The following is a 24682-nucleotide window of genomic DNA, read 5'->3' as shown; positions in this document are numbered from 1 at the left end:
CTGCCAATGCAGGAAATGTAAGAGACATGGGTTTAATCCCTAGGTTGGGAAGATCCCCTGGAGGAAGGCTCAGCAAACCCACTCCAGTGTTCTTCCCTGGAGAATCCCATGGACAGAGCCTGGTGGGCTACAGTCCATAGGGTCGCAGAGTTGGACATGAATGAATTGACTTTGCACGCATGCACACCTAAAATAACTTGGGTCCAGATTGCAAGATTTTATATCATTGTGTGCTTTCCTATACCCAATCCATTATGAAGACTGTCAAATTGGGGTCCTATAGGTTTTATAAATCTAGGCTTGCCTCAGCAACACGTTGCTCCAATATTTCCTTGTGGAGATGGCTCTGAACACCCCTGGAACAACCTTGCATGTCCAGTCATGAGCGTCTCTGCCCTTTGACCAAAGCCTTTGATTGGATCCAGGCAGGATCTCTGGGGCTGCTTGGCCCTGTCTCAGGGGTCTGTCTACCTGTGACAGGGAAGTTAAGTTGTTTATCATGTTATCAGTTTTTGTGGTGAGCTCATAACAAAATTCAGAAGAAAGATGACACATATAGATCTCGTGAATTTATCTCTTTAGCCAGCTTGAGGGAGGGCACAGCAACCCACTCCAGTAATCTTGCTTGGAAAATCCCATGGACAGAGGAGCCTTGCGGGCTACAGTCCACAGGGTCTCAAAGAGTCAGACGCGACTGCCAGGCTCCTTTGTCTATGGAATTCTCCAGGCAGAGATATCAGAGTGAGTTGCCATTCCCTTCTCCAGGGGATCTTCCTGACCCAGGGATAGAAGCCAGGTCTCCTGTATTTGCAGGCAGATGGTGTACTGTCTGAGCCGCAGGGTAGCCATCCTGAGAACCAATAAACTCTGATGGTCTCGTCACACTGGCCACTGCTAGGACTAATTTTGCCTGGGCTCACCTGTCAACGCCTGAAGAGAACTTTCTTTGCTCCTATTTCCTTGTGCCCATTAGATTTGGACAGAGGTCTCCTCTGCAAAACTCCTGTGAGCCAGGAGCTGCAAACTTTAATGTATGGAATCAGAGATGATAGATATTAGATTGAGTCTAAGATTTGAGATACACATGCAATGCATTTGAACAACTGTATGCATTGCATAATTTCATCTCAAAGTAAGACTTTGCCTCCTGCGAGCCCTGCCTCTTACATATATTCTCACTATAATTACATTTTATGTCAAACTTCAACAATGATAATTTAGAATACTGTGACTCTTAGGGGGAACTTTTTTATACTGCTTTTTCTTAAGCATCTGCCTACAATGCGGGAGACCCAGGTTCGATCCCTGGGTCTGGAAGATCCCCTGGAGAAGGAAATGGCAACCCACTCCAGTACTCTTGCCTGGAAAATCCCATGGATGGAGGAGCATGGTAGGCCACAGTCCATGGGGTCACAAAGAGTCGGATACGACTGAGCGATTTCACTTTCTTTCTTTTTTCTTTTTTTACTGAGATATAATTAACATATAACATAATTTTAGTTCCAAATGATTCCACACATGTAAATATTGCAAAATGACTGCAATAGATCTAGTTAACATCTGTCACCACACGTAAGTATAAAATATTTCCTTGTAATGAGAAGGTTAATATCTACTCTTTTAGCAACTTTCAAAAATAGAACACAGCATTATTAGCGACAGTCACCATGCTATACACTTATCCCCATGACTCATTTATTTTGCTTCTGGAAGTCTGTACCTTTTGACCCACATCATGCATTTCCCTCACCCTCCAGCCCTTACTCCTGGCATTCACCAGTTTATCTCTGTACATGAGGTTATTTTTCATGTTATTTTTTAAAAATTCACATATAAATGACATCACGTGGCATTCATCTTCCATTCTTTGAGCTCTTTCACTTAGCATAACGCCCTCAAGTTCCAATCCATGTTGTTGCAAATGGCAGGATTTCCTTGTGTGTGTGTTTTTTTTTAATGGCTGAATAACCATTCATTCTGGATTCATCACTTGTAACAGATTTTGTCTTTAGGGTTTTTATACATATAATATCATTACATCTGCCAAAAGTTTTACTTCCTCTGTTCCAATTTGGATGCCTTTTTTTCCCTTGCCTAATTGCCATGGCAAGGATTTCCAATAATATGTTAGATAAAAGTGGTAAGAGTGAACATCTGTGACTTTTTCCTGATCTTAGAAGAAAGGTTTTTCATATATCATTCTGTATATATATCACATTTTCTTTATCTGTTCCTCTCTTTATAGACACTTATAAGTGAAGTGAAGTGTAAGTGACTCAGTCATGTCCAACTCTTTGCAACCCCAAGGACTATTCAGTCCTTGGAATTCTCTAGGCCAGAATACTAGAGTGGATAGCCTTTCCGTTCTCTAGGGGATCGTCCCAAGCCAGGGATCAAACCCAGGTCTCCCGAATTGCAGGTGGATTCTTTACCAGCTGAGTCACAAGGGAAGCCCAAGAATACTGGAGTGGATAGCCTATCCCTTCTCCAGTGGATCTTCCCAACCCAGGAATCGAACCAGGGTCTCCTGCATTGCAGGTGGATGCTTTACCAACTGAGCTATCGGGGAGCCCTGATGGACACTTAGGTGATTTCATATCTTGGCTATTTTAAATAACTGTGCAACGAACATGGTGGTGCAGATATCTTTAGTAGTTTTGTTTTCTTCAGATAAATATCCAGACGCTCTCATATGTAGCTCTACTTTAAATTTTTTGAGGAACTGCCAGTCTGTTTTCCACAGTGGCTTCACCTCACCAGCTGATACTCCCACCAACAGTGTAAGAGGGTTCCCCTTCTCCTCATCCTCACCAGCACTTGTTGCTTCTTCTATGTGACAGGAAACCCATCCTGACAGGGGTGACATGTGTCTCCTTGTGGTTTTGATTTGCATGTCCCTGACGATCAGTGATGTTGAGCATTTTTCCATGTGTCTATTGGCCATCTGCCGGGAGCCGGCATATTGCATATTGAGTGAGGATCTGTAATAGCTCAACTGGAATTCTATCACTGCCTGGAGCCAGCGTGAGGCACTCCGCCCATGACAAAGGTCATGAGGAAGGAGGCTCGGCATACGCAAAGGCGGGATCGAGCCTCAGGAGTCCCCCTGGAAATTCTTGAGCATCTACCCCCAAAACCAGAGTCTGCCTACTTTCTGCTTTGTGCTTTCACCTACACCTCTGACTTTACGGGGGGCTGTCTCCCACTACCTCTCTCTGAAAAAAGAGTTAGCTTACAGCTCCAGTTAATAATTCCTAGGTGTGACAGTGTTTAACCTACAAACTCCTTTGGAAATCCTCTAGCCTGCCTGGACAGGCTTGTCCGGCCACATGTGATTGCTCACAGCCTCCCAACTGTGAGAGGCACGAGATGCTTTAAACCTTCTAAAAACAGGTTCTTTAGAAAAGTTAGAAAATTATTAGTATAAGTGTAATGGGCTGATTAGAAATCGTATTGGTGAAGGGTTTTTCATTTGTTGAGCCAATGTTTACTGCTAAGTCTCCACATCCCCTGCCCTTATACACATTAATGAATATATAGAAGAAATAAGTATTAACCTTTGATATAAATCACGTTAGACCTTAGGCTAAGTAAATTCTTTCCTTAACTATACCCTCACCCTATAGGAATGTAACTTTATTTGGGTGGCGTCTGTTTTAAGAATAATCACCCCTGGAGAAATAAGTGTCCTGGTTGACTGACCGCTGTCACAAGGAGAGGGTCGTAAATTGTCAGCAGGCCCCCCGGCCAGAAGATGATGTAACACCCCTAAGACCTCTGTATACTTTTGTATGAAGCACCTGACTTTGATAAAAGTCAGGACTGCTGACCCCGCGTGACTTTTGCATAACACCTCAGTGTATAAAAGTAGACCATGGAAAATAAAGAATTGGGATCAGTTCCTCGAAAGACTGGTCTCCCCATGTCTCTCTCTCTCTCACTCTGGTTGAGTCTCCATCTGGAGCGCGGAACCCACCATGCTTACTAATTATGCCTGGGCTTCTAAGATCCGACCGGGGAGGCCTCAGTGTCTCCTCTCCTTCGGGAGAACGGAAGGACGCCTGCGGCCTACGTAAGTGGTGCAAGCTTCTTGTCTTGAAGTTTTATTGGTCCCCCGCGTAAACCAAGCTACTCAGCCTCTTTTCTCCACTGAATTTTCCTACTGAGCTATCCTTATTCTATTACTCTTTGTATCCTTAATTAACGTTTAATTAAGCAGTTGTTCCCTGACCCTCGCCTAGCCGTCTCTCCTTCGAATACCCTGGATCAGCTGGGGCTGGACCCCGGCAGCCATCTGTATGTCTTTTTTGGGAAAATGTCTATTCAGGTCTTTGGTTCAATTTTTAACCAGTTGTTTGTTACTGAGTTGTACGAGTTCCTTATATAATTGGGGTATTAATCCTTTATCTGATATATAATTTGCAAATATTTTCCCCTGTTTGGTAGGTTGTCCTTTCATTCTCTTGAAGTTTCCTATGCTGCACAAAAACTCTTTAGTTTGATGTCATTCAACTTATTCATTATTTCTTCTGTTTCCCTTGCTTTTGGTGTCAAATACAAAAGAGAAATATCATCAAAATGAAACCCAGCAGGACCCTTCTCAGGGACAGACTCCCACACCCTCCTTGTCCCTCACTTCTTGTTTGTAGAAAAGCTTTAGCTTCCTAGATCTTCCCTGAGTTCCCAGGAGCAAATTCAGTCAAAGAAAAAAGAAAATGAAGAGACAAAGGAATGCAGTAACAAAAGGAATTAAGACTAGCTTAGGACCTGCAGATCCTCCAAGGACTATGGGCACTATCGAGAGCCACGTACTTGAGTCGTTTTGCAGACACAAAACCCACACTAGGTGAAGGAAGTTGACTGTGTGCTGACCACCAGTATGTAGACCTCAGGTTAACTGGAGCCAGAAATACCCTAATACCACCAACCAAGGAAGAGAAATTCCATGAGCTAATAACGCATGCTGGAACCCTCACATCTAATATTGCCTTTGAAAACTCTCCTTTGAAAGCCATTTGGGAGTTTGGATTGTTTGAGCATGAGCTGCCATTCTCCTTTCTTGGTGCACTGCAAATAAACTCTCTATCCATAGATACATAGATAGATAGATATAGATATGTATGTGTGTGTGTGTGTGTATATATATATATATATATATATATATATATATATATATTGACCAAACCCAGTTATCAGTAGTTTGGCTTTGCTTAGCATGGCATGAGTGAACTGGAGTTTGGTCCAGCAACAAAGACCTCAGCAAGGAGATTACCACCTATGTTTTCTTCTAGGAGTTTCATAGTTTCAAGTTTTGTGTTCAATTCTTTAATCCATTTTGAGTTAGTTCTTGTGCATGGTGTTAGACAGTGGTCCAGTTTCATTCTTTCACATGGCATCCAGTTTTCCCAACATCATTTATTGTAGGAACTCTCCTTTCCTCATTTTATATTCTTGGCTCTTTTGCCATAAAGTAGTTGATCATATATGCCTGGGCTTATTTCTGAGCACTCTGCTCTCTTCCATTGATCTACATGTCTCTTTTCATTCCAGTACCAGACTATTTTGATTACTGTAGCTTTGGAGTACAGTTTGAAAATAGGGCAGGTGATTTCTCCAGTTTCATCCTTCTTTCTCAAAATTTCCTTTGCTGTTCAGGGTCTTATGTGGTTCCACACAAATATTAGGATAGTTTGTTCTGTGTCTGTGATGAACATCATTGGGATTTTCATAGGGAGTGCATTGAAACTGTGGATTACTTTGTGTAATACAGATATTTTAACAATATAAATTCTTTCAGTTGTGAACAGAAAATATCATTCCATTTATCTGTGTCTTCTTAAATTTCAATCATCAATGTCTTAGAGTTTTCAGTGTACAGATATTTCACCTACTTGGTCAAATTTATTCCTAGGTATTTTAATCAGTTTGATGCAAAGTGGAATTGTTTCCTTGTTTCTTTCTGAGAGTCTGTTATTAGTGCACAGAAACACTAATAGGCAAGTGATTTTTGTATATTGATTTTGTACCTTGCATCTTTACTGGATTTATTACTTGTAACAGATTTTGTCTTTAGGGTTTTTATACATATAATATCATTACATCTGCCAAAAGTTTTACTTCTTCTGTTCCAATTTGGATGCCTTTTTTTCCCTTGCCTAATTGCCATGGCAAGGATTTCCAATAATATGTTAGATAAAAGTGATAAGAGTGAACATCTGTGACTTTTTCCTGATCTTAGAAGAAAGGCTTTAAAAAATATATTTATATTAACTGGAGGATAATTCCTTTACAATATTGTGATGGTATCTGCCATATACCAACATGAGTCGGCCACAGGCATACTTGTGTCCCCTCCTTCCTGAATTCCCCTCCTTCTTCCCTCCCACCCCATCCCTCAGGTTGTTACAGAGCACCGGCTTTGAGTTCCCTGTGTCATACATCAAACTCCCACTGGCTATCACAGAAGAAAAGCTTTTAGCTTTTCATCAATGTGCATGATGTTAGCTGTGAGCTTGTCACATATGGCCTTTTTTAAGTTGAGGTGTGTTCCTTCCCTACCCACTTTGTTGAGCTTTATCATAATAGGATGTTGAATTTCGTCAAATGCTTTTTATGCGTCTCTTGAGTTGAATGTGTGATTCTTTCATTTTCTCAGTGTGGTGTGCAACATTGATTTGTGGATGTTGAACTATACTTGGATCCCTGGAATAAACCCCATGGTGTAGTGTTTTTTGCATGTATTGCTGACTTTGGTTTGCTAACGCTTTTTTTTTTTTTTTTTTTGAGGATATTTTCACCTATGTTCATCGAGAATATCAACCTGTACATTCTTTTCTGCTGGATTCTTTTTTTGTTTGTTTGTTTGCTGTCAGGGTAATGTTGGCCTCACAGAATAAGGTTGGAAACAATCCCTCCTCTTTCATTTTTTGGAAGAGTTTGAGCAGCACTGGTATTATTTTCTCTTAAATTTTTGGTAGAAATCACCAATGAAACTGACTGTTTCTGAACTTGTTTGTTGGGATGTTTTTTGACTTTGACTCAATTTTGTAACTGGTAATCAGTCTGTTCAGATTTCCTTCTTATTCATGAGTCAGTCTTGGTAGATACATAGGAATTTACCAACTTAATTAAATTTTGACAACCTTTTTAAAGATGAAATTAATGGCAATAAACACGAGCAATCTATTACCATTGTTATTTATACTTAGTATGTTGTTACTATTAATGACATTAATAAGTAGTAATACTGATGGAGTCTAACAAATGTTCAGGGAGTGAAATCAATTAGAAAGAGGAAGACTGCATGATCTCACTTATATGTGAATTCTTGAAAAAAAAAAACAAAAAACCAAACTTATAGAAAAAAGAGGTGATTCGTGGTTTCCAGAGGTGAGGTTAAGGTGAAAAAGAGTTGGGGAAAGGTGCTGGAAAAGTACAAATATCCAGCTATATGATAAACCAATACTAGGGGTGTAAGTTATAACATGATAAAGAGAGTGGGAGAGAGAAGGAAACACTCAGGGCATTGAGCTTGCCAGCTGACTTGGAAGGTTATTGGCCACCATGGGGAGTAGGAGGGTGGTTTTGGAGGGTTGAAGGGGAATTCGCCCTGTTTAGTTTGGGCTCTGCTCCCAGAAATGCAAGGCACTGCTTCTGTTCCCTGGCCTGCAGGGATGCAACAGGCAATTCTTCAATGCCTCGGTGCAGTTTGCCAGCATGGACTATCTAATGGGCTACATCAACAAGCACATATCCCAGTGTGGTGTTCTGATGGTGTACGCCACGCTGAGCGAATACTTCCAAACTCTGCACTCTGAACATGAGCCGGTGCAGGTCCGAGACCACCGTGACCTCCTGCCGTATTCTTCAGGTATGAGCCTCTGGGGGTAGAGGTGGTGATCCAGGGAGTTAAAATGTCTCCAAACGCAGTGTCTGCTCAGCCCTGAGCTTGGAGCCTACTAGGGGGACTGGGGGAGATATGGGCGCTGCTCGCACCTACCTGACCCAGCAAGGTACACAGCCTGGTCCCAGCACGTTGAACCTCTCACCAGGGTCCACACTCAGCAGGTTCCTGTCTCTATGCCCTTCACTACAGTGCTCCCTGTGGGAGTGCTCTCCTCCCACCCTCTCTTCCTGGAAAGTCCTCATTGCCTTGTAGAGTCACCTCCTCCAGGAAGCCCTCCTGACTTTAAGGCTAGATCCCTTGGCCCCTCTTTGCCCCCAGGGCCCCAGTTTTCACTGATTACCACATAGTCCTTATTGGGGAAACTTGTCTTCCTCAAGCCTGTGTCCTGGAGTCTGGGATGGTTTTGGTCTAAGGGGTGAAAGGTCTTGGGGTGAGCCTTCTGCCTGGATACATGCATACCCTGGGATCTGTCCTCTGTCAGGAAGATAAGGATGTTAATGGTGCTTAGTGCATCAAAGGTAAAAATGAAGTGAGAAGGAGGAGAGCCCTTAGCCTAGTGCCTGACCCAAAGAGAGGGCACAGCAGATGTTGCCGTTAATAGTTTATGATAGCATCTCAGTCACGTGGGGTAAGGTCCCACTTGTGACATGATCCGGGCAGTCCCTCCTAAGGAATCTTAGTTCAGGGCCTGCAGTGACCTAAAGGCAGCCCAGAATCAGCACCACTCTCAGGCCCAACCCCACTGTCCCCTATGCTGAGCTCCTTGCAGACTCTGCTCCCCTATCTGCAAGCCAGGAAGGACTTTTCCACACACAGCATCCCATTGACAACTGGGGAGACAGAACCACCCTCCACACCCCAGCCCAGGGCCTGATCAGGACATCAGTAGGGAATGTTTTTGGCCAAATGGTCGAATCCTCTGCAACCTTGATTGCATAAAACCCCGGAGTCCTTCAAGGAGCCTTGTCCTCCTGCTCCGTCTTTGCACAGAACGAGAAACCAAGAGGCTGAAGAAGGTATCAAGGTTGGAAAGGGCCCAGGTCCCCATGAGCCAGGACATCCCAGGGACACAAAATCAGGCTCTGCCTCCAGCCAGCTTTGCCCAGCCCCAGGTCCATGCTGGGATCACTCAGCTGGAGAGGTCCTCATTATCAGTGAATGGGTTCCCGGAGGACTGGAGGGATACCCACATGGCAGTTCAACTGTAAATACTTCTCTTCTCATTTTCTTCCCTTGCAAAGAGACACCAGGATGGGTCCCCACTGAGAGGGGTTGGTTCCAGTCTGGGCACTGCCCTAATTCCCCCAGACCTGGGTTGGTCGTACCTCTTGGGCTTTGGCCTCTCATCTGAGTGGTGAGAAGAGGAAGCTGTTTAGCTCTCAGGACACCTCCTGGGAACCTATGATTAGGGGAGGACTGGCTTCTCCTCCCCTAATGGGAAGTGGGAGGGGCTACATGGATGTGGGTGGGGCTCCAGCCCAGGTGGAAGTGGATACCTCTATGTAGGCCTGGTTACACTTGAGGTGGGAGGGGATACAAGGAGGTATGTGGGGTTATGTTGAAGCTGGGGTAGGGGACGAGGTGGGAGGAAGTCTGTATGGAAGTGGCTGCATCCTGGTGGAAAGGACACAGATAAGTCCTGTGGGTGTGTGGAGTGGGCGTGGCTACATTGGTGATTCCTGGAGGAGGTGCCATTTAATCAGAGACTGGACATCAGAGAGGAGGCTTGGGTCCTGGTTGGAGGACAGTGGGATCTTGACAGCCTTGGCGGGTTGGTGCTGAGCTTAGAGCTGAGGCTGTGGAGGGGCTGTGCCTGACCTGTCCACACTCAGCGTGGGGAAGGCCCTGTGTGGAGGACCCTTGCATCTGGCCCCACAGCTGGGATCCTTCCCCAGGCCACATGGCTACCCCTCCTGGTCTGAGCCAGGTCCTTTGAGGGAAGAACAGGGAATGGGAGCACAGCCCAGCCTGGGGAGGAGGCAGGAAGCAGAAATAATAGGGAACAGTGAGCCACCTGCTGAGACACAGCCTGTCCCCAAGGTGCTCAGCCTTTGTCCTCCCCCCACCACGCTTGTCCTCTCAGTCCAGGGTCAGGACAGTAGTTTCTGGGCTCTCTCGTCCCTCCCACCCCTCCCTGCAGGCAGCCAGAGGGACCCCACTGAAATGCAGGCTTCTCCAGGATCCTGACACACAGGGGCTGCCAGCACTCCAGGCCCCTCCCCTCTGGGTCCTGTCCTCCTGGCCCTCATCCCACTCCCTCCTCCCCTGAAGTCCTCCAGGACCTTTGCTCACAGGCTTTCCCAGGGTCCCACGCTCACCAGGCTGTCTTGTCCCCATCACAGTCCTTCAGTACCCAGGCCTCTCCAGGCTTGGCCCAGCCCAGCCTGACCTTGCCACCTGCTTAGTTCCTCAAGGGCTCCTGGGCAGTTGCTTGCCTGGTTGGAGCAGGAGCCCTGATATCACCCCCAACCCAGGTTGCCTCCCCGGGTAACCTGGTAGGAGTCTACCCTTCACTAACACCATCTTCCTCTGTTTTCCAGGATTGAGGCTTAGGGGGCTCCAGGACATCCTAGCCACTACCGGCCTTTTTCTCCTAGATATGTTTCATTCCGGGACTGGGTTCTACGCCTCCTGAAGTGGGCTCAAGGGGCTGGCGCGGCGAGCCAGTGCTCTGCTCTACGCCGGGGAGTCCTTGTTCACAGGCTTCATGTTGGCTCCACACTGGTTCCTGGACCGGGCCTGGGGCCTGCAGCAGCTCCAGAAGCTCTGCTGGGCAGTTTCCGAGGTAACACCACACCTCTCAGTGGCAGGAACAGGATGGGACCTTCCTGGGTGCGTGCTTCCCCCTCCCTAGGCCGCCAGATCCTCCCGGTCCCCAGTCACTACAGGTCCCCTTGACAGATGAGAACACTGAGGTCACCTTGGGTCCTAGGACCTGTGCATGATGAAGCTGCATCAAGGCTAGGTCCCCAGACTTCCACCTGTGGCTTCAGTGAGCTTTAGAACCAGATTCACCCAGAGGGTAAAGGGCAAAGTCGAGCAGTATCGGTGCCCAACCGTCCTGGGCCGGTTCAAATCTCAGTTGAGCTGTGTGGCCTCAGGCAAGTGACTTTCCCTCTCTGAGCCTGATTCTCTCCCTGGATAATCAGAAGCCCATGTCCACCTAGACAGGTGGCAGGCAGTTGAATATGATGATACATATAAACTGCTGATCTCAGTGGCTGCCACAAAAGAACATGTCCACAAATTTCCATCTCCACTTGTCCCCCACTATACTGATGAGAACCAAGAAGTGCTAAAACTTGTCTCCAGTCAGAAATGTGCTACACTGGCCATGACATTCATAAAGAGAACTGTTGGCAGGACTAGTCATTGTGTATGTGGGAGTGGGGTGGGTGGGGAAACGGATTGACTTTCCCAACCATCAGAGTGGGGACAAACATGGCTTCACCCCATGCAGATGGAGACTCAACTCTCTTCTGTGAGGAAGAGGTAATATTGCCCCTGTAGGATGCAGACGAGTGTCAAGGTCACGTGCAGGGCATGTCTGGAGCAGGTTAGAAACTTATGGGATGACTGGGCCATGGAGGTGAAGCTGGGGAGTTCAGTTCAGTTCAGTCGCTTAGTCATGTCCAACTCTTTGCGACCCCATGGACTGCAGCATGCCCGGATCCTTGTCCATCACCAACTCCTGGAGCCTACTCAAACTTATGTCCATCAAGTAGGTGATGCCATCTAACCATCTCATCCTCTGTCACCCCCTTCTCCTCCTCCTTCAATCTTTCCTAGCATCACGGTCTCGTCTAATGAATCAGTTCTTCGCATCAGATAGCCAAAGTATTGGAGTTTCAGCTTTAGCATCAGTTATTCCAATGAATATTCAGGACTGATTTCCTTTAGGATGGGCTGGTGGAACTCCTTGCCGTCCAAGGGACTCTCAAGGGTCTTCTCCAACACCACAGTTCAAAAGCATCAATTCTTCGGCGCTCAGCTTTCTTTATAGTCCAACTATCACATCCATACATGACTACTAGAAAAACCATAGTTTTGACTAGATGAACCTTTGTTGGCAAAGTAATGTCTCTGCTTTTTAATATGCTGTCTAGGTTGGTATTAGCTTTTCTTTCAAGGAGAAAGTGTCTTTTAATTTCATGGCTGCAATCAAGTGATTGGAGCCCCCCAAAATAAAGTCTGTCACTGTTTCCCCATCTATTTGCCATGAAGTAATGGGACCGGATGCCATGATCTTAGTTTTCTAAATGTTAAGTTTTAAGCCAACATTTTCACTCTCCTCTTTCACTTTCATCAAGAGGCTTTTTAGTTCCTCTTCTCTTTCTGCCATTGGGGTGGTGTCATCTGCATATCTCAGGTTATTGATATTTCTCCCAGCAATCTTGATTCCAGCTTGTGCTTTATCCAGTCCAGCATTTCTCATGATGTACTCTGCATATAAGTTAAATAAGCAGGGTGACTATATACAGCTTTGACATACTCCTTCCCGATTTGGAAGCAGTCTGTTGTTCCATGTCCAGTTCTAACTGTTGCTTCTTGACCTGCATACAGATGTCTCGGCAGGCAGATAAGGTGGTCTGGTATTCCCATCTCTTTAAAAATTTTCCAAAGTTTGTTGTGATCCACAAAATCAAAGGCTTTGGCATAGTCAATGAAGAAGAAATAGATGTTTTTCTGAAACTCTCTCACTTTTTTCTATGATCCAACAGATGTTGGCAATTTGATCTCTGGTTCCTCTTCCAAATCCAGCTTGAACATCTGGAGGTTCACTTGTTCACATACTGTTGAAGCCTGTTTTGGAGAATTTTGAGCATTACTTTACTAGTGTGTGAGATGAGTATAATTGTGCAGTAGTTTGAGCATTCTTTGGCATTGCCTTTCTTTGGGAGTGGAATGAAAATGGACCTTTTCCAGTCCTGTGGCCACTGCTGAGTTTTCCAAATTTGCTGGCATATTGAGTGCAGCACTTTCACAGCATCATCTTTTAGTTTTTGAATGAGCTCAACTGGAAGAAATTCCATCACCTCCACTAGCTTTTTTCATAGTGATGCTTCCTAAGGCCCACTTAACTTCACATTCCAGGATGTCTGGCTCTAGGTGAGTGATCACACCATCGTGATTATCTGGGTCGTGAAGATCTTTTTTGTACAGTTCTTCTGGTTATTCTTGCCACCTCTTCTTAATATCTTCTGCTTCTGTTAGGTCCATACCATTTCTGTCCTTTATTGTGCCCAAATTTGCATGAAATGCTCCCTTGGTATCTCTAATTTTCTTGAGGACCCCATGAACAGTATGAAAAGACATAAAGATAGGACACTGAAAGATGAACTCCCAAGGTCAGTAGGTGCCCAATATGCTACTGAAGATCAGTGGAGAAATAACCCAGAAAGAATGAAGAGATGGAGCCAAAGCAAAAACAACACCCAGCTGTGGATATAACTGGTGATGGAAGTAAAGTCCGATGCTAAAGAACAATATTTCATAGGAACCTGTAATATTAGGTTCATGAATCAAGGCAAATTCTCCTGTTTGACAGGAGATGGCAAGAGTGAACATTGACATTTTAGGAATCAGCGAACTAAGATGGACTGGAATGGGTGAATTTAACTCAGATGACCATTATGTCTACTACTGTGGGCAAGAATCCTTTAGAAGAAATGGAGTAGCCATCATAGTCAACAAAAGAGTCCAAAATGCAGTACTTGGATGCAATCTCAAAAACGACAGAATGATCTCTGTTCGTTTCCAAGGCAAACCATTCAATATCACAGTAATCCAAGTCTATGCCCTGACCAGTGATGCTGAAGAAGCTGAAGTTGAACAGTTCTGTGAAGACCTACAAGACCTTCTAGAACTAACACCGCCAAAAGATGTCCTTTTCGTTACAGGAAGGGGACTGGAATGCAAAAGTAGGAAGTCAAGAAACACCTGGAGTAACAGGCAAATTTGGCCTTGGAATATGGAATGAAGCAGGGCAAAGGCTAACAGAGTTTTGCCAAAAGAACGCACTGGTCATAGCAAACACCCTCTTCCAACAACACAAGAGAAGACTCTACACATGGACATCACCAGATGGTCAATACTGAAATCAGATTGATTGTATTCTTTGCAGCCAAAGATGGAGAAGCTCTATACAATCAGCAAAAACAAGACCAGGAACTGACTGTGGCTCAGATCATGAACTCCTTATTGCCAAATTCAGACTTAAATTTAAGAAAGTAGGGAAAACCACTAGACCATTCAGGTATGACCTAAATCAAATTCCTTATGATTATACAGTGGAAGTGACAAATAGATTCAAGGGATTAGATCTGATAGACAGAGCACCTGAAGAACTATGGACAGAGGTTCATGACATTGTACAGGAGGCAGGGATCAAGACCATCCCCAAGAGAAGAAATGCAAAAAGGCAAAATGGTTGTCTGAGGAGGCCTTACAAATACCTATGAAAAGAAGAGAAGCGAAAGGCAAAGGAGAAAAGAAAAGATATACCCATTTGAATGCAGAGTTCCAAAGAATAGCAGGGAGAGATAAGAAAGCCTTCCTCAGGGATCAAGCTGGGGAGGGTGCCTCTGAAAGTCTGCTTTCTGCCCCAGGTCAGGGAGTCAGGTATAGGTTTTCATAAGGTCTTCAAAGTTGGGGAAGTCCATAAGCCTCTCTGACCTCAGTTTCCTCTTCTGTAAAGTGGGGGGAACTCCCACCTTCTCCACTAGCACCTGCTAAGAGGGAAAGAGAGCCCATGCCCAGTGGATCCCAGGAGGGCAGGTGCTGAGCAGGAGCAGGTCCTGACCCCACTCTCGTCCTGCTTGGGGTGGGAACACAGGTCCAGCATCACAAAGCCATCACCGGGACTCACACCCCCAAGGTGAGTGACATGTTTGTGGGACGCCTGAACAACGGGATGCATGGGGTGCAGAAGCTGATGTCCGCCATCATCCAGGACAGGTTCCCAGCCCACACAGGTAAGCAAGGCCCTTGCTGGGAGCCCCTGCAGTCTGGCAGAGTCTAGGCCCCTTTCTGAGAAGAGAGCTTCTGGGACCAGGGAGGGGGCCTGATCACCTGAGCTTCAGACTCGGAGTCTCCATCCAGATGAGTCGCCAGGCCTTGTGCAGGCGATTCTACCTCTCTGGACCTCAGTGTACTCACCAGGAAATTGGGCTGACAGGGAGAGATGGGTGAGGAGTACACGGACCCTCAGCTTCTGGAGGGACACCCCCCACCCCACATTTGGGAACCGGGACAGCGCCATGAACAGAGTGTGGCTGCATGTCTGAGGCCCCGTCTCTGTCTGTCCCTCTCCCTGGAGTCTTCAGGGTTGGTCTCACCTGCCTCAGTTTCCCTTGTTCCAAGGGGCACCCAGGTGTGTGGAGTGTGTCACACGACAGCGAGTAAACCTCTTGTGTGTGTGCAGGCCTTGAGCCTGGGGGATACTTTGCTGTGATGTACAACCCCCTGGCCTGGACAGTCACCACCATCATCACCCTGACTGTGGACTTCCCCAAGGTCAGCGTCACAGTTGAGTCAGGCCACCCCGTGCCTGCACAGGTATGGGCAGGAATCCTGCCTCAGTTGCACTCGCGATTGCTGCCTCTGTTCTAGGCAGGGACCCCCGAGAAGTGAGGGCCATTTTAGTGAGCAATGACAACCCCACTATGAGGACATTGTCCTCAGGGTCAGTGGGATCCACCCAAAGCACTGATCCTAGGCTTTGGCATCTGATTTGGCCTGAAATCCCTTCTACCGTCCCCAACCTGGGAGGTCTCCTGGTGTGGGCTGCATGGGTGACATCTGCCCATACAGGGCTATATACAATATTATAAGGGCTTCCCTTGTGGCTCATATGGTAAAGAATGTGCTTTCTGTGCTGGAGACCCGGGTTTGATCCCTGGGTCAGGAAAATCCCCTGGAGAAGGAAATGGCAACCCACTCCAGCATTCTTGCCTGGAAAATCCCATGGACAGAGGAAGCTGGTGGGCTACAGTCAGACACAACTGAGCAACCAACACTTTCACTTTCATAATATTATCAAAATTCCCACTTTGTATAGGAAAATCCATGCAGAGTCTTACAAGCGGGTCTTTATAGAAGTGCTTTGTTAGGGGCTGGGGGCAAATTCCTGTCTTGGCAACACCCGCATCCAGTATGAGTGGGTGGTCCCACCCCATCTCCTCCCAAGACCTGGAACTGGATGTGGTCCCAGACAGCACCCTACTTGTCTCCCAGCTGACTCTTCCTTGGGGAGGTGGAGGAGGTTCTGCCATGAGCAACCTTTCAGCAAACACTCCTGAATGCCCACTCTGGGCCCCTGGACACTGGAGGCCCCATGGATTCAGGAATCAGACACAGAACTGGACAGTTAAGGCATGGAGTGAGGACCTAGCAGTCCAGGCAGTAGTCCTTAACTGAGACCGAGAGGAAGGGTTCCTCTGACATTGATGGGTATTGGTTTGAGCAGACTGAGCACATAACATCCCCCTCCCCAACCAAAAGCGATACCCACTAAGAGTAAATGTTCTTAAAGATGATTGAACACCTACTATGTGTCAGGCCTTAATCTAGGTGCTGGAGAAAATTACCAAGCCAACAAAAGTCCGTGCCCCCTGGGGGCTCATATTCTAGCAGGGGGATCCAGACAGGAGCAAAATAAGAAGGCAGAGAATGTGGCCCAGGATAACTGTAGTGGAGGAAAAGCTTCAGGACACGTTTGGGGGTATGGGTGGGGCCAGATGCCTGCTTTTGTTCACAGAAAGGCCGAGTTGGAGGGTCTATTACTGACCAGGGTGAATGTGTTGGTTGCTCAGTTGTGTCTGACTCTTTGCAAGTCCATGGACTTCAGCCTGCCAGGATCCTCTAGCCATGGGATTCTCCAGGCAAGAATACTGGAGTGGGTTGTCATTTCCTTCTCCAGGGGAATCTTCCTGACCCAGGGATTGAACCCAGGTCTCCAACATTGCAGGCAGATTCTTTACCATCTGAGCCACCAGGGAAGCCCCACTGACCAGGGTACTTGACATTTTTAATTAATAGAAGTTGATCAGAGGCCAGACCAAGAAATTCAGGCAAGACTTTAGTGGGGCCCCTGTGGCAGCATGGAGGCGGGGTGAAAACAAACAACAGCTTCCCTTGCTTGCTTGTTTTCCAAAAGGGGAGCTGGCTGTTTCTATGGGGTGAGGGTAGGGGTGTGCCCAGGAGTTGGGTCGGAGGGGTGGCTGAGGTGTTTGTCCACCCCTTAGGTGGTGGTGTGTGCAGGGCCCATGCTTTTGTTCTGACCCCTGCTTTGCCTCCAGACTTTTTTTTTTTTAAGTGACAGTTAAGTTTTTTGGTCTTTTTGTATCTTTTGTCCAGAATTTGCCCCCAGCTGGGCATGTACGTGGTTATTTTTGGTCCCATACAATTTCTTTGTATTTTGTTGCTAGAGGAGAAGTGTGTCCAAGCATTGCAGTACTGCAGCAAAGGGGCCCAGGTCCCAGTCCATCTTATAAGGAGCCACATAAATTTGCTAATAGCCTCCCCCCACCACAAAACCCCCATCAGAAGCCCAGAGATGGCACCTGTTCCTTAAAGAGTCAGGGGGCTCCCTGCATGGACCCAGAGTCCTCATCCTGTCCCTAAATCAGATAACTTGGAGATAGGGAAAATCCTGGAGGGATGACCTGAAAACCTCCCTCCTCTGGGAAATTGGAGGATGAAGAGACAAGAGCGCTCCCTCCAAAGAGGAGGCTCTCTGGGTCGAGGGAACAGCGTAAGAGAGGCAGGAAACAGCAGGGAGAGTTGGGAAGGAGGGACCTTGGTTTTTCAGCCCCAAAGGAGAAGGGAAGGAGGAGGGAGAAGGGGCTGGGCTAGGACCCTGTTGAGCAGAGAGGATGCAGGAGGGGAGCCCAGCTCAGCCCAATGATGGATGACCCTGCTGCCCCCCTGGGGAGCGAGCACTCCATCCAGGAGGTGTGTAAGCCCAGGGTTGCTAAGGAGACTGAGATGTCTTCCGCCTGTGACATCCGTCATGTGATCCTGTCCCTCTGGCCTTGCAGGTTCAGAACTCAAAGGAGATGCCATCTGTCTATGACCTGCTTGTGCTGACCACGATCCCAGGACTCAGTTACCAGTATTATGTCATCAAGCCCAGCAGGAGGGTCAAGGGGGACACTCAGGTGACTGAGGCCACGATGGCCAACACCAAGCAGTTTGGCCGCAGACCCAGGAGACATGACTCAAGCATGGGCAGGCGCCTGGTGCACGTGGAGAATGACTGCTACACCGTGTACCTGGACGAGGACACCAACCTGATGCACAGCATCTGGGAGAGGTGAGGTGCAGCCATTGCTGCCTCTGAGGCCAGGAGGGTCCTGGGACCTGGGCAGGTAATGCCCCACCTGCATCTTCACTTCCTCACTGTCATGGCAAGGATGTGATGGTCGTGAAGACTCTTGCTGTGTAGCCAGCTTCATTTGTAGGTTGTGTGAGTCTAGGCTGGGCCATAAAAGCAACCAGGACCCATAGGATCCAGCATGGGAAGTCAGCAGAGGGTGTGGGGGGCAGCAGAAATGGGGTACAACCCCAGCACATGTGAGCTTCCCTGGTCAGGCAGGGAAAGCTGAAGCCTGCAGGCTGGCTTTGGGCTCCATCATCACTCAAGCCCCACGCCCCTTCTGGGATGCCCCTGAAGGGCCGGCTCCAGCTCTCCATCCCTTTCTGCCCACCCACGGGTGCCCCACACCCAAGCCCCATCCCTGCCCAGCCCTTCCCAGGAGTGTCCTGCTGTCCATCTGCCTGGCCCCTGTGTGTCTTGAGGTGCTTTGGGCTCAGGTGAGGGAAGGTGTGCTTCTCACCAGGCTCCCTCATCTCCCAGTAGGGGTACAACCAGCACCTGCCACACAGTCAGAGAGGGAAGCCTGTTGGAATAGACAGAGGGCGGCTCAGAGGAGGCTTGGCAGGGACGAGACACCCAGAGCCAGGCCTGAGGCCTTGCAGTCTGCAGGGAATCCATGGGTCAGATGAGCGGACAGTGGTTCCTTAGAAGGACCTGCCTGTGCAGAGGCCTGAGGAGGGCAGCCATCATATGCGCAGACCACCCCAGGGCCAGTTTGCTGGAGGAGGGCCTTTGTTCCTTCATATATGACAAGCGTGTTGATATATTTCACATACCATACAAGTCTCCACGTTACACGGTACATGTCTGTGCTGTTTCCTGTATTCACAGAGGTGTGCAGGAAACGCCACAGTTTTCAGATATTTCCATCACCTCCAAAAAGAATCCTCACGTTCCCCATTTTCACCTCCCCCAGGGCCCTGGCTACTGGAATCTCCTTTCTGTCTCTCTGGATTTGCCTCTGTGGGCATTTCCTGCAATGGAATCACACCACCTGGGATCCTTTGGAGACTGGTTTCTTTCACATAGGATCACGTTTCCAAGATTCATCCACATGGCAGCAAGGATGAGACCCTCATTCCTCTTGAGGGCTCAGTAATATTCCATTGACAGATATGCCACCCAGGTGGCCACTACAGAGGCCACTTCTGTTCACTCCTGGTTCCAGGCTGGTGTCTGTATAGAGGCTTGTGAGCCTGGTTCCCATCAGAGGGATGGGACATCAACAAGAGGATAACGCTCTTTTCTCTTTCCCACCACTGCAGGCAGAGTAACCAAACCATACAAGTGACTCAGCAGTTCATGGAGTACGAGGCGAACGGTGATGAGGATCAGGGACCCATTTCCGATAACTATGTGTTCACGTCCAATGAAACCGCGAAGCCAGCGTGGGAGACTGTGGGAATGGAGATCGTCGAGGGGGAGCTCCTGACCGAGATCCGGCAATACTTCTACAGGTGAGGTCGGCCCCTCTGGTTGTGCCCAGCAGAGGTGGGTGCTCATGGACAGGTGGATGGTGAAATGTGTCTGCTCCAGACCCCCAGCTCCTGCACCTGTGCGCACACACGGGCCTATCTCAAAGAACGTTCGGTGCAGACATGAGTTGGTCCAGCCTCTGCAGTCCCGGCTGTCTTTGCCTGTGCTGTCTCCTTGGTGGCATCTAAGTCCAGAGGTGGGCCAGCAGCCCGTGGTGGCAATGACATTGCACGCCAAAGCAGTTCTTGTGTTTTCATTAACAGAAGAGAAATAAACCACCCAGGCCTGGCCAGATGCTCCGGGCCTTCAGGGAAGGGGGGCTCCTCCTGTTTATTGCCCAAGAAGCCCCTCTGCCCATGTGGCCCTGCAGGAAGGAGGGAGGGGGGAAACAGGAGGAGATGAAGGTAGGAAAGAAGCAGGGACAGGCGTCTGGAAGTCTCCCCCAGCTTGACGTATCTCTTCTGCTCCTCCTCCAGGACGGTGAATAGCAGGGACCCCACGTACACCGTCTACTCCCGGCTGGCCCGCGGGCCCCCGGGCACTGACGGGGAGCTGCTGTGTCATCACATAGAGCAGGAGTACAGGGTGGGCCCTTGGAGCTGAACCGCGAGGCCATCTGGAGGACCAGCACCAATCTCAACACCGCCCGGGTCCTCTACTCCGACAACAATGGGTACCAGATGCAGCGCAGAGCCTACAAGCACCATGAAAACAACATCGCCCGGGTACGCTCTGTGGTGCCCCGTGGTCACAGGGTCCACAGAAGCAGTTCTGATGGCACTTTGCCAGAAGACTGGAGGGACCCCCTTTAGCTCCAGCGGCAGAGGCCCCCAGAGCATCTCCCAGAATCTTTGTCGCCCGTGTGTGCTGTTAGGGGCTGAGACCCAGGCTTGTTCAGACCTGTGGTCAGAGCTCTGGTGCCCCTATATATGAGGAAAGTCCCTGAGGTCCACTGTGGGCACCGCGTGTCCTCCTCTGTCAGATGACTGACCTGCTGGGATTGCTTTGAGGATGAAGCAGATGGTGCCTGTCCAGGCCTGAGCGGGTGTGACCCTCCTTTGCTGCTCTTAGTCGAGCCACTGCCTGGTTGCCTGGGAAACCGCACAGGCTGATTTCTGAAATCAGTTCAGCTCTGAGATGCTTTGCCCCCAGCAGCATGACCTGGGGCAAGTCCCTTGGCTTCCCTGGGCCTCGGTGCTCTCCTGGGAAACGGGGTTACCTCCCCTCAGCGCTGTGCGATCCGCGGGGATGATCCAGGAGCAGTGCCAGGCTGGGCACCTCCTGAGCCTCAATCCATGTGAGTTCTTTCTCCTTCCAGTGGGGAATGTGCCCCTCCCTGCTCTATCTTCCTTGAGTTTCTGGTCCCTCTCATCCCTGTTGGCTGGTTCTCACCCGCTGTGGCCTGGGCTCCAGAGAGTCCAAGGCCCTCAGCCCAGGACATCTTGCTCCAACAGAGCAAAGGGTGTGGACTGTGTGACCGCTTTCTAGCCCAGGCTTGAGCGCTTTACTATCGGGCAACCATTAGCCTATCAGACTGGACGGACACACAAGCCTTCATTCCCTTCCTGCCACAGTTTCTCAGGGATGCTTTGGGGGCCCCTTTTACAGCTGGGGAAACTGAGGTGATGGACAAGGAGGCCTGGCGTGCTGCGGTTCATGGGGTTGCAAAGAGTCGGACACGACTGAGCGACTGACCTGACTGAACTGAAACTGAGGCTTGGGCAGCCTGAGTCCCCCAGCTCGTAAGGTCAGGAAGCAGTGGGGCTGGATTTGAATCCCAGGGCGTCCATCTCACAAGTCAGAGCCCCTCCCCAACACCACCAGTGCCGCCCCGAGCTGCCGCTGTGCCTGTGGGGGAGGCTGGTGGGGGCCCGAGGGAGATGCCTGCTCAGGTGGCCCACTTGGCCCATGACCATGACCACCACTCTGGCAATATTTCTGTCCACAGAATTACTACCCCATGACTCAGTCGGCCTTCATCCAGGACAGACAGAGCAGGCTGGTGCGGCTGTCGGAGCAGGCGCACGGCGTCTCCAGCCAAGGGAGCGGGCAGATGGAGGTAGGAGGAGGCCCCTCTGGTCACCACAGGCCTGCCAGGGGCCAGGCGGGGCCTGTCAGATGACTCTTCCCTGCAGGTCATGCTCCATCGGCGGCTGTTGATCAAACAGCAGTGGGCCCTGTCCATCAACGTCACGCTGAACGACACCTCGGTTGTCCACTCGGTGCTCTGGCTCCTGCTGGGACCCTCGACCCTCACCAGGGACCTCGGCCAGAGGAGCGGGGTGGCGCTGCAGCACAGACCCGTAGTGCCGACTCGAGAGCTGAGGGTAAGAGGGCCGCCTTTCAGTGCACCTGCCATCCCTGCCCCGGGGCGAGCGACGGAAATAAGCTGGTGCCCCCAGGAGTCTGAGCTCCTTTGGGGCAGGAAGGGACCTCAGGGACCTCAGATTCAACTCTTTCATTTTAAATATGGACAAACTGAGGTTCAAAGAGGGTCAATGATTTAAGATCATACAGCTAGTAAAGGTAGATTTGGGACTCACCTGTATCCCCCTGGACATCTTTTCCCTGATTCTCCTCCTTTTTCTTCCCTAGTGTATTTTTATCTTTCTTAATATGACGTTTGTCACCAAGTTATTTCAAGTCTTCTTTATTGAAAAGAAGAGTTTTATCTAAATCCAGATATTCTGTCAACAGGTGAGGGTGATTCTAATTCCATGTTCTGATCTGCAACATATATGAGTTGTCTCCACTGAGACTTCTGTAGATAAACATCCTTACAGTGTGATATCTTTATTGAAATAGGTGAACACAAAATGCATTAAACAATGATTCCATTTAAAGATGCTGCTATGGAGAAGTCTTTAAAAACTAAAGACCTAAATCCAATATACAGGATTGGTCATTCTCACTACAGGCATACCTCAATTTATATGCTTCCCTTTCCTGAGCTTTGAAGATATTGCTTTTTTATTTTTAACAATTGAAGCTTTGTGACGACTGTGCATGGAGCGAGTCTATCTGCACTATTCTTCCAATAGCATTTGCTCAGTTCACATCCATGTGCCACATTTTTATAATTCTTACAATATCTTAAACTTTTTCATCATTATTAAATTTATTATGGGGACCTGGAATTAATAACCTTCAATACTGTCATTGTGAAAAGATTACAGCCCAAAGAAGGCTCAGAGGAGATATTATCTTTTTCAGTCAGTTCAGTTCAGTCACTCAGTTGTGTCTGACTCCTTGCGACCCCATGTACTGCAGCACGCCAGGCCTCCCTGTCCATCACCAACTCCTGGAGCTTACTCAAACTCATGTCCATACAGTTGGTGATGCCATCCAACCATCACATCCTCTGTTGTCCTCTTCTCCTCCTGCCTTCAATCTTTCCCAGCATCAGGATCTTTTCCAATGAGTTGGTTCTTCGAATCAGGTGGCCACAGAATTGGAGCTTCAGCTTCAGCATCAGTCCTTCCAATGGATATTCAGGACTGACTTCCTTTAGAATGGACTGGTTGGATCTCCTTGCAGTTCAAGGGACCCTCAAGAGTCTTCTCCAACACCACAGTTCAAAAGCATCAATTCTTCGGTGCTCAGCTTTCTTTATAGTCCACCTCTCACATCCATACATGGCCACTTTAAAAAACGTAGCCTTGACCAGATGGACCTTTGTGGACAAAGTAATGTCTCTGCTTTTCAATATGCTGTCTAGGTTGGTCATAACTTTCCTTCCAAGGAGTAAGCGTCTTTTAATTTCATGGCTGCAGTCACCATCTGCAGTGATTTTGGAGCCCCCAAAAATAAAGTCTCTCACTGTTTCCATTGTTTCCCCATCTATTTGCCTTGAAGTGATGGGACTGGATGCCATGATCTTAGTTTTCTGAATGTTGAGCGTTAAGCCAACTTTTTCACCCTCCTCTTTCACTTTCATCAAGAGGCTCTTTAGTTCTCACTTTCTGCCATAAGGGTGATGTCATCTGCATATCTGATGTTATTGATATTTCTCCTGGCAATCTTTTTTTTTTTTTTTTTCTCCCGGCAATCTTGATTCCAGCTTGTGCTTACTCCAGTCCAGTGTTTCTCATGATGTACTCTGCATAGAAGTTAAATAAGCAGGGTGACAATATACAGCCTTGACGTACTTCTTTTCCTATTTGGAACCAGTCTGTTGTTCCATGTCCATTTCTGTTGCTTCCTGACCTGCATACAGGTTTCTCAAGAGGCAGGTCAGGTGGTCTGGTATTCCCAGCTCTTTCAGAATTTTCCACAGTTTATTGTGATCCACACAGTCAAAGGCTTTGGCATAGTCAATAAAGCAGAAGTAGATGTTTTTCTGGAACTCTCTTGCTTTTTCCATGATCCAGCGGATGTTGGCAATTTGATCTCTAGTTCCCCTGCCTTTTCTATAACCAGCTTGAATATCTGGAATCTAATTGGTCCTGATCAAATCACATGATCCAAGCCTGACCAATCACTGTGGCCTGAGGTGTTGTGAGGCATCAGCATCTTCAGCCAGAGCCCAGAGTTGAACAGAACGTTTCCTAGAAGGAGGAGAGCTGAGGTCCCTCTGAGCGGAGATAGCAATAGATGACAAAAAAGGGAGCTGACATCCCAGACCTTGAACAGCAAAGAGAAATCTAAGCTAACTTCCTATGTGATCTCGAAGAGATGACGTTCCCTCTCTGGGCCTTGTCTCTTCGTTTGTAATTTAAAAATGGTTGCACTAGAGATTCAAGGTGGTTTGAGGCATTTTCAACAATAGATGATTCAGGCTGCCTGTGGTGTGGGCCACAGGTGGGAGGGGTGTGAGATTGAATGAAATGGGTGACTTGGTGGGAGAACTCTGAATGCCCGGAGGAAACGTTTGGCCCAAACCCTCTCCTTGCATCCATCTGCCTTGCAGAGACTGCCGGGAT

The 24682-nt window shown here is 48.2% G+C and overlaps 1 pseudogene; it reads left to right on the top strand.

Annotated features, from left to right (window-relative positions):
- Window positions 1–24682, top strand: part of LOC102393352 — a 59748-nt pseudogene that overhangs the window by 32625 nt on the left and 2441 nt on the right.

The sequence above is a fragment of the Bubalus bubalis genome, chromosome 7 (assembly GCF_019923935.1).
Source record: "Bubalus bubalis isolate 160015118507 breed Murrah chromosome 7, NDDB_SH_1, whole genome shotgun sequence".
NCBI lineage: Eukaryota > Metazoa > Chordata > Mammalia > Artiodactyla > Bovidae > Bubalus > Bubalus bubalis.
The sequence above is the reverse complement of the archived record's forward strand: the minus strand, read 5'-3'. Positions and strand labels throughout refer to the sequence as shown.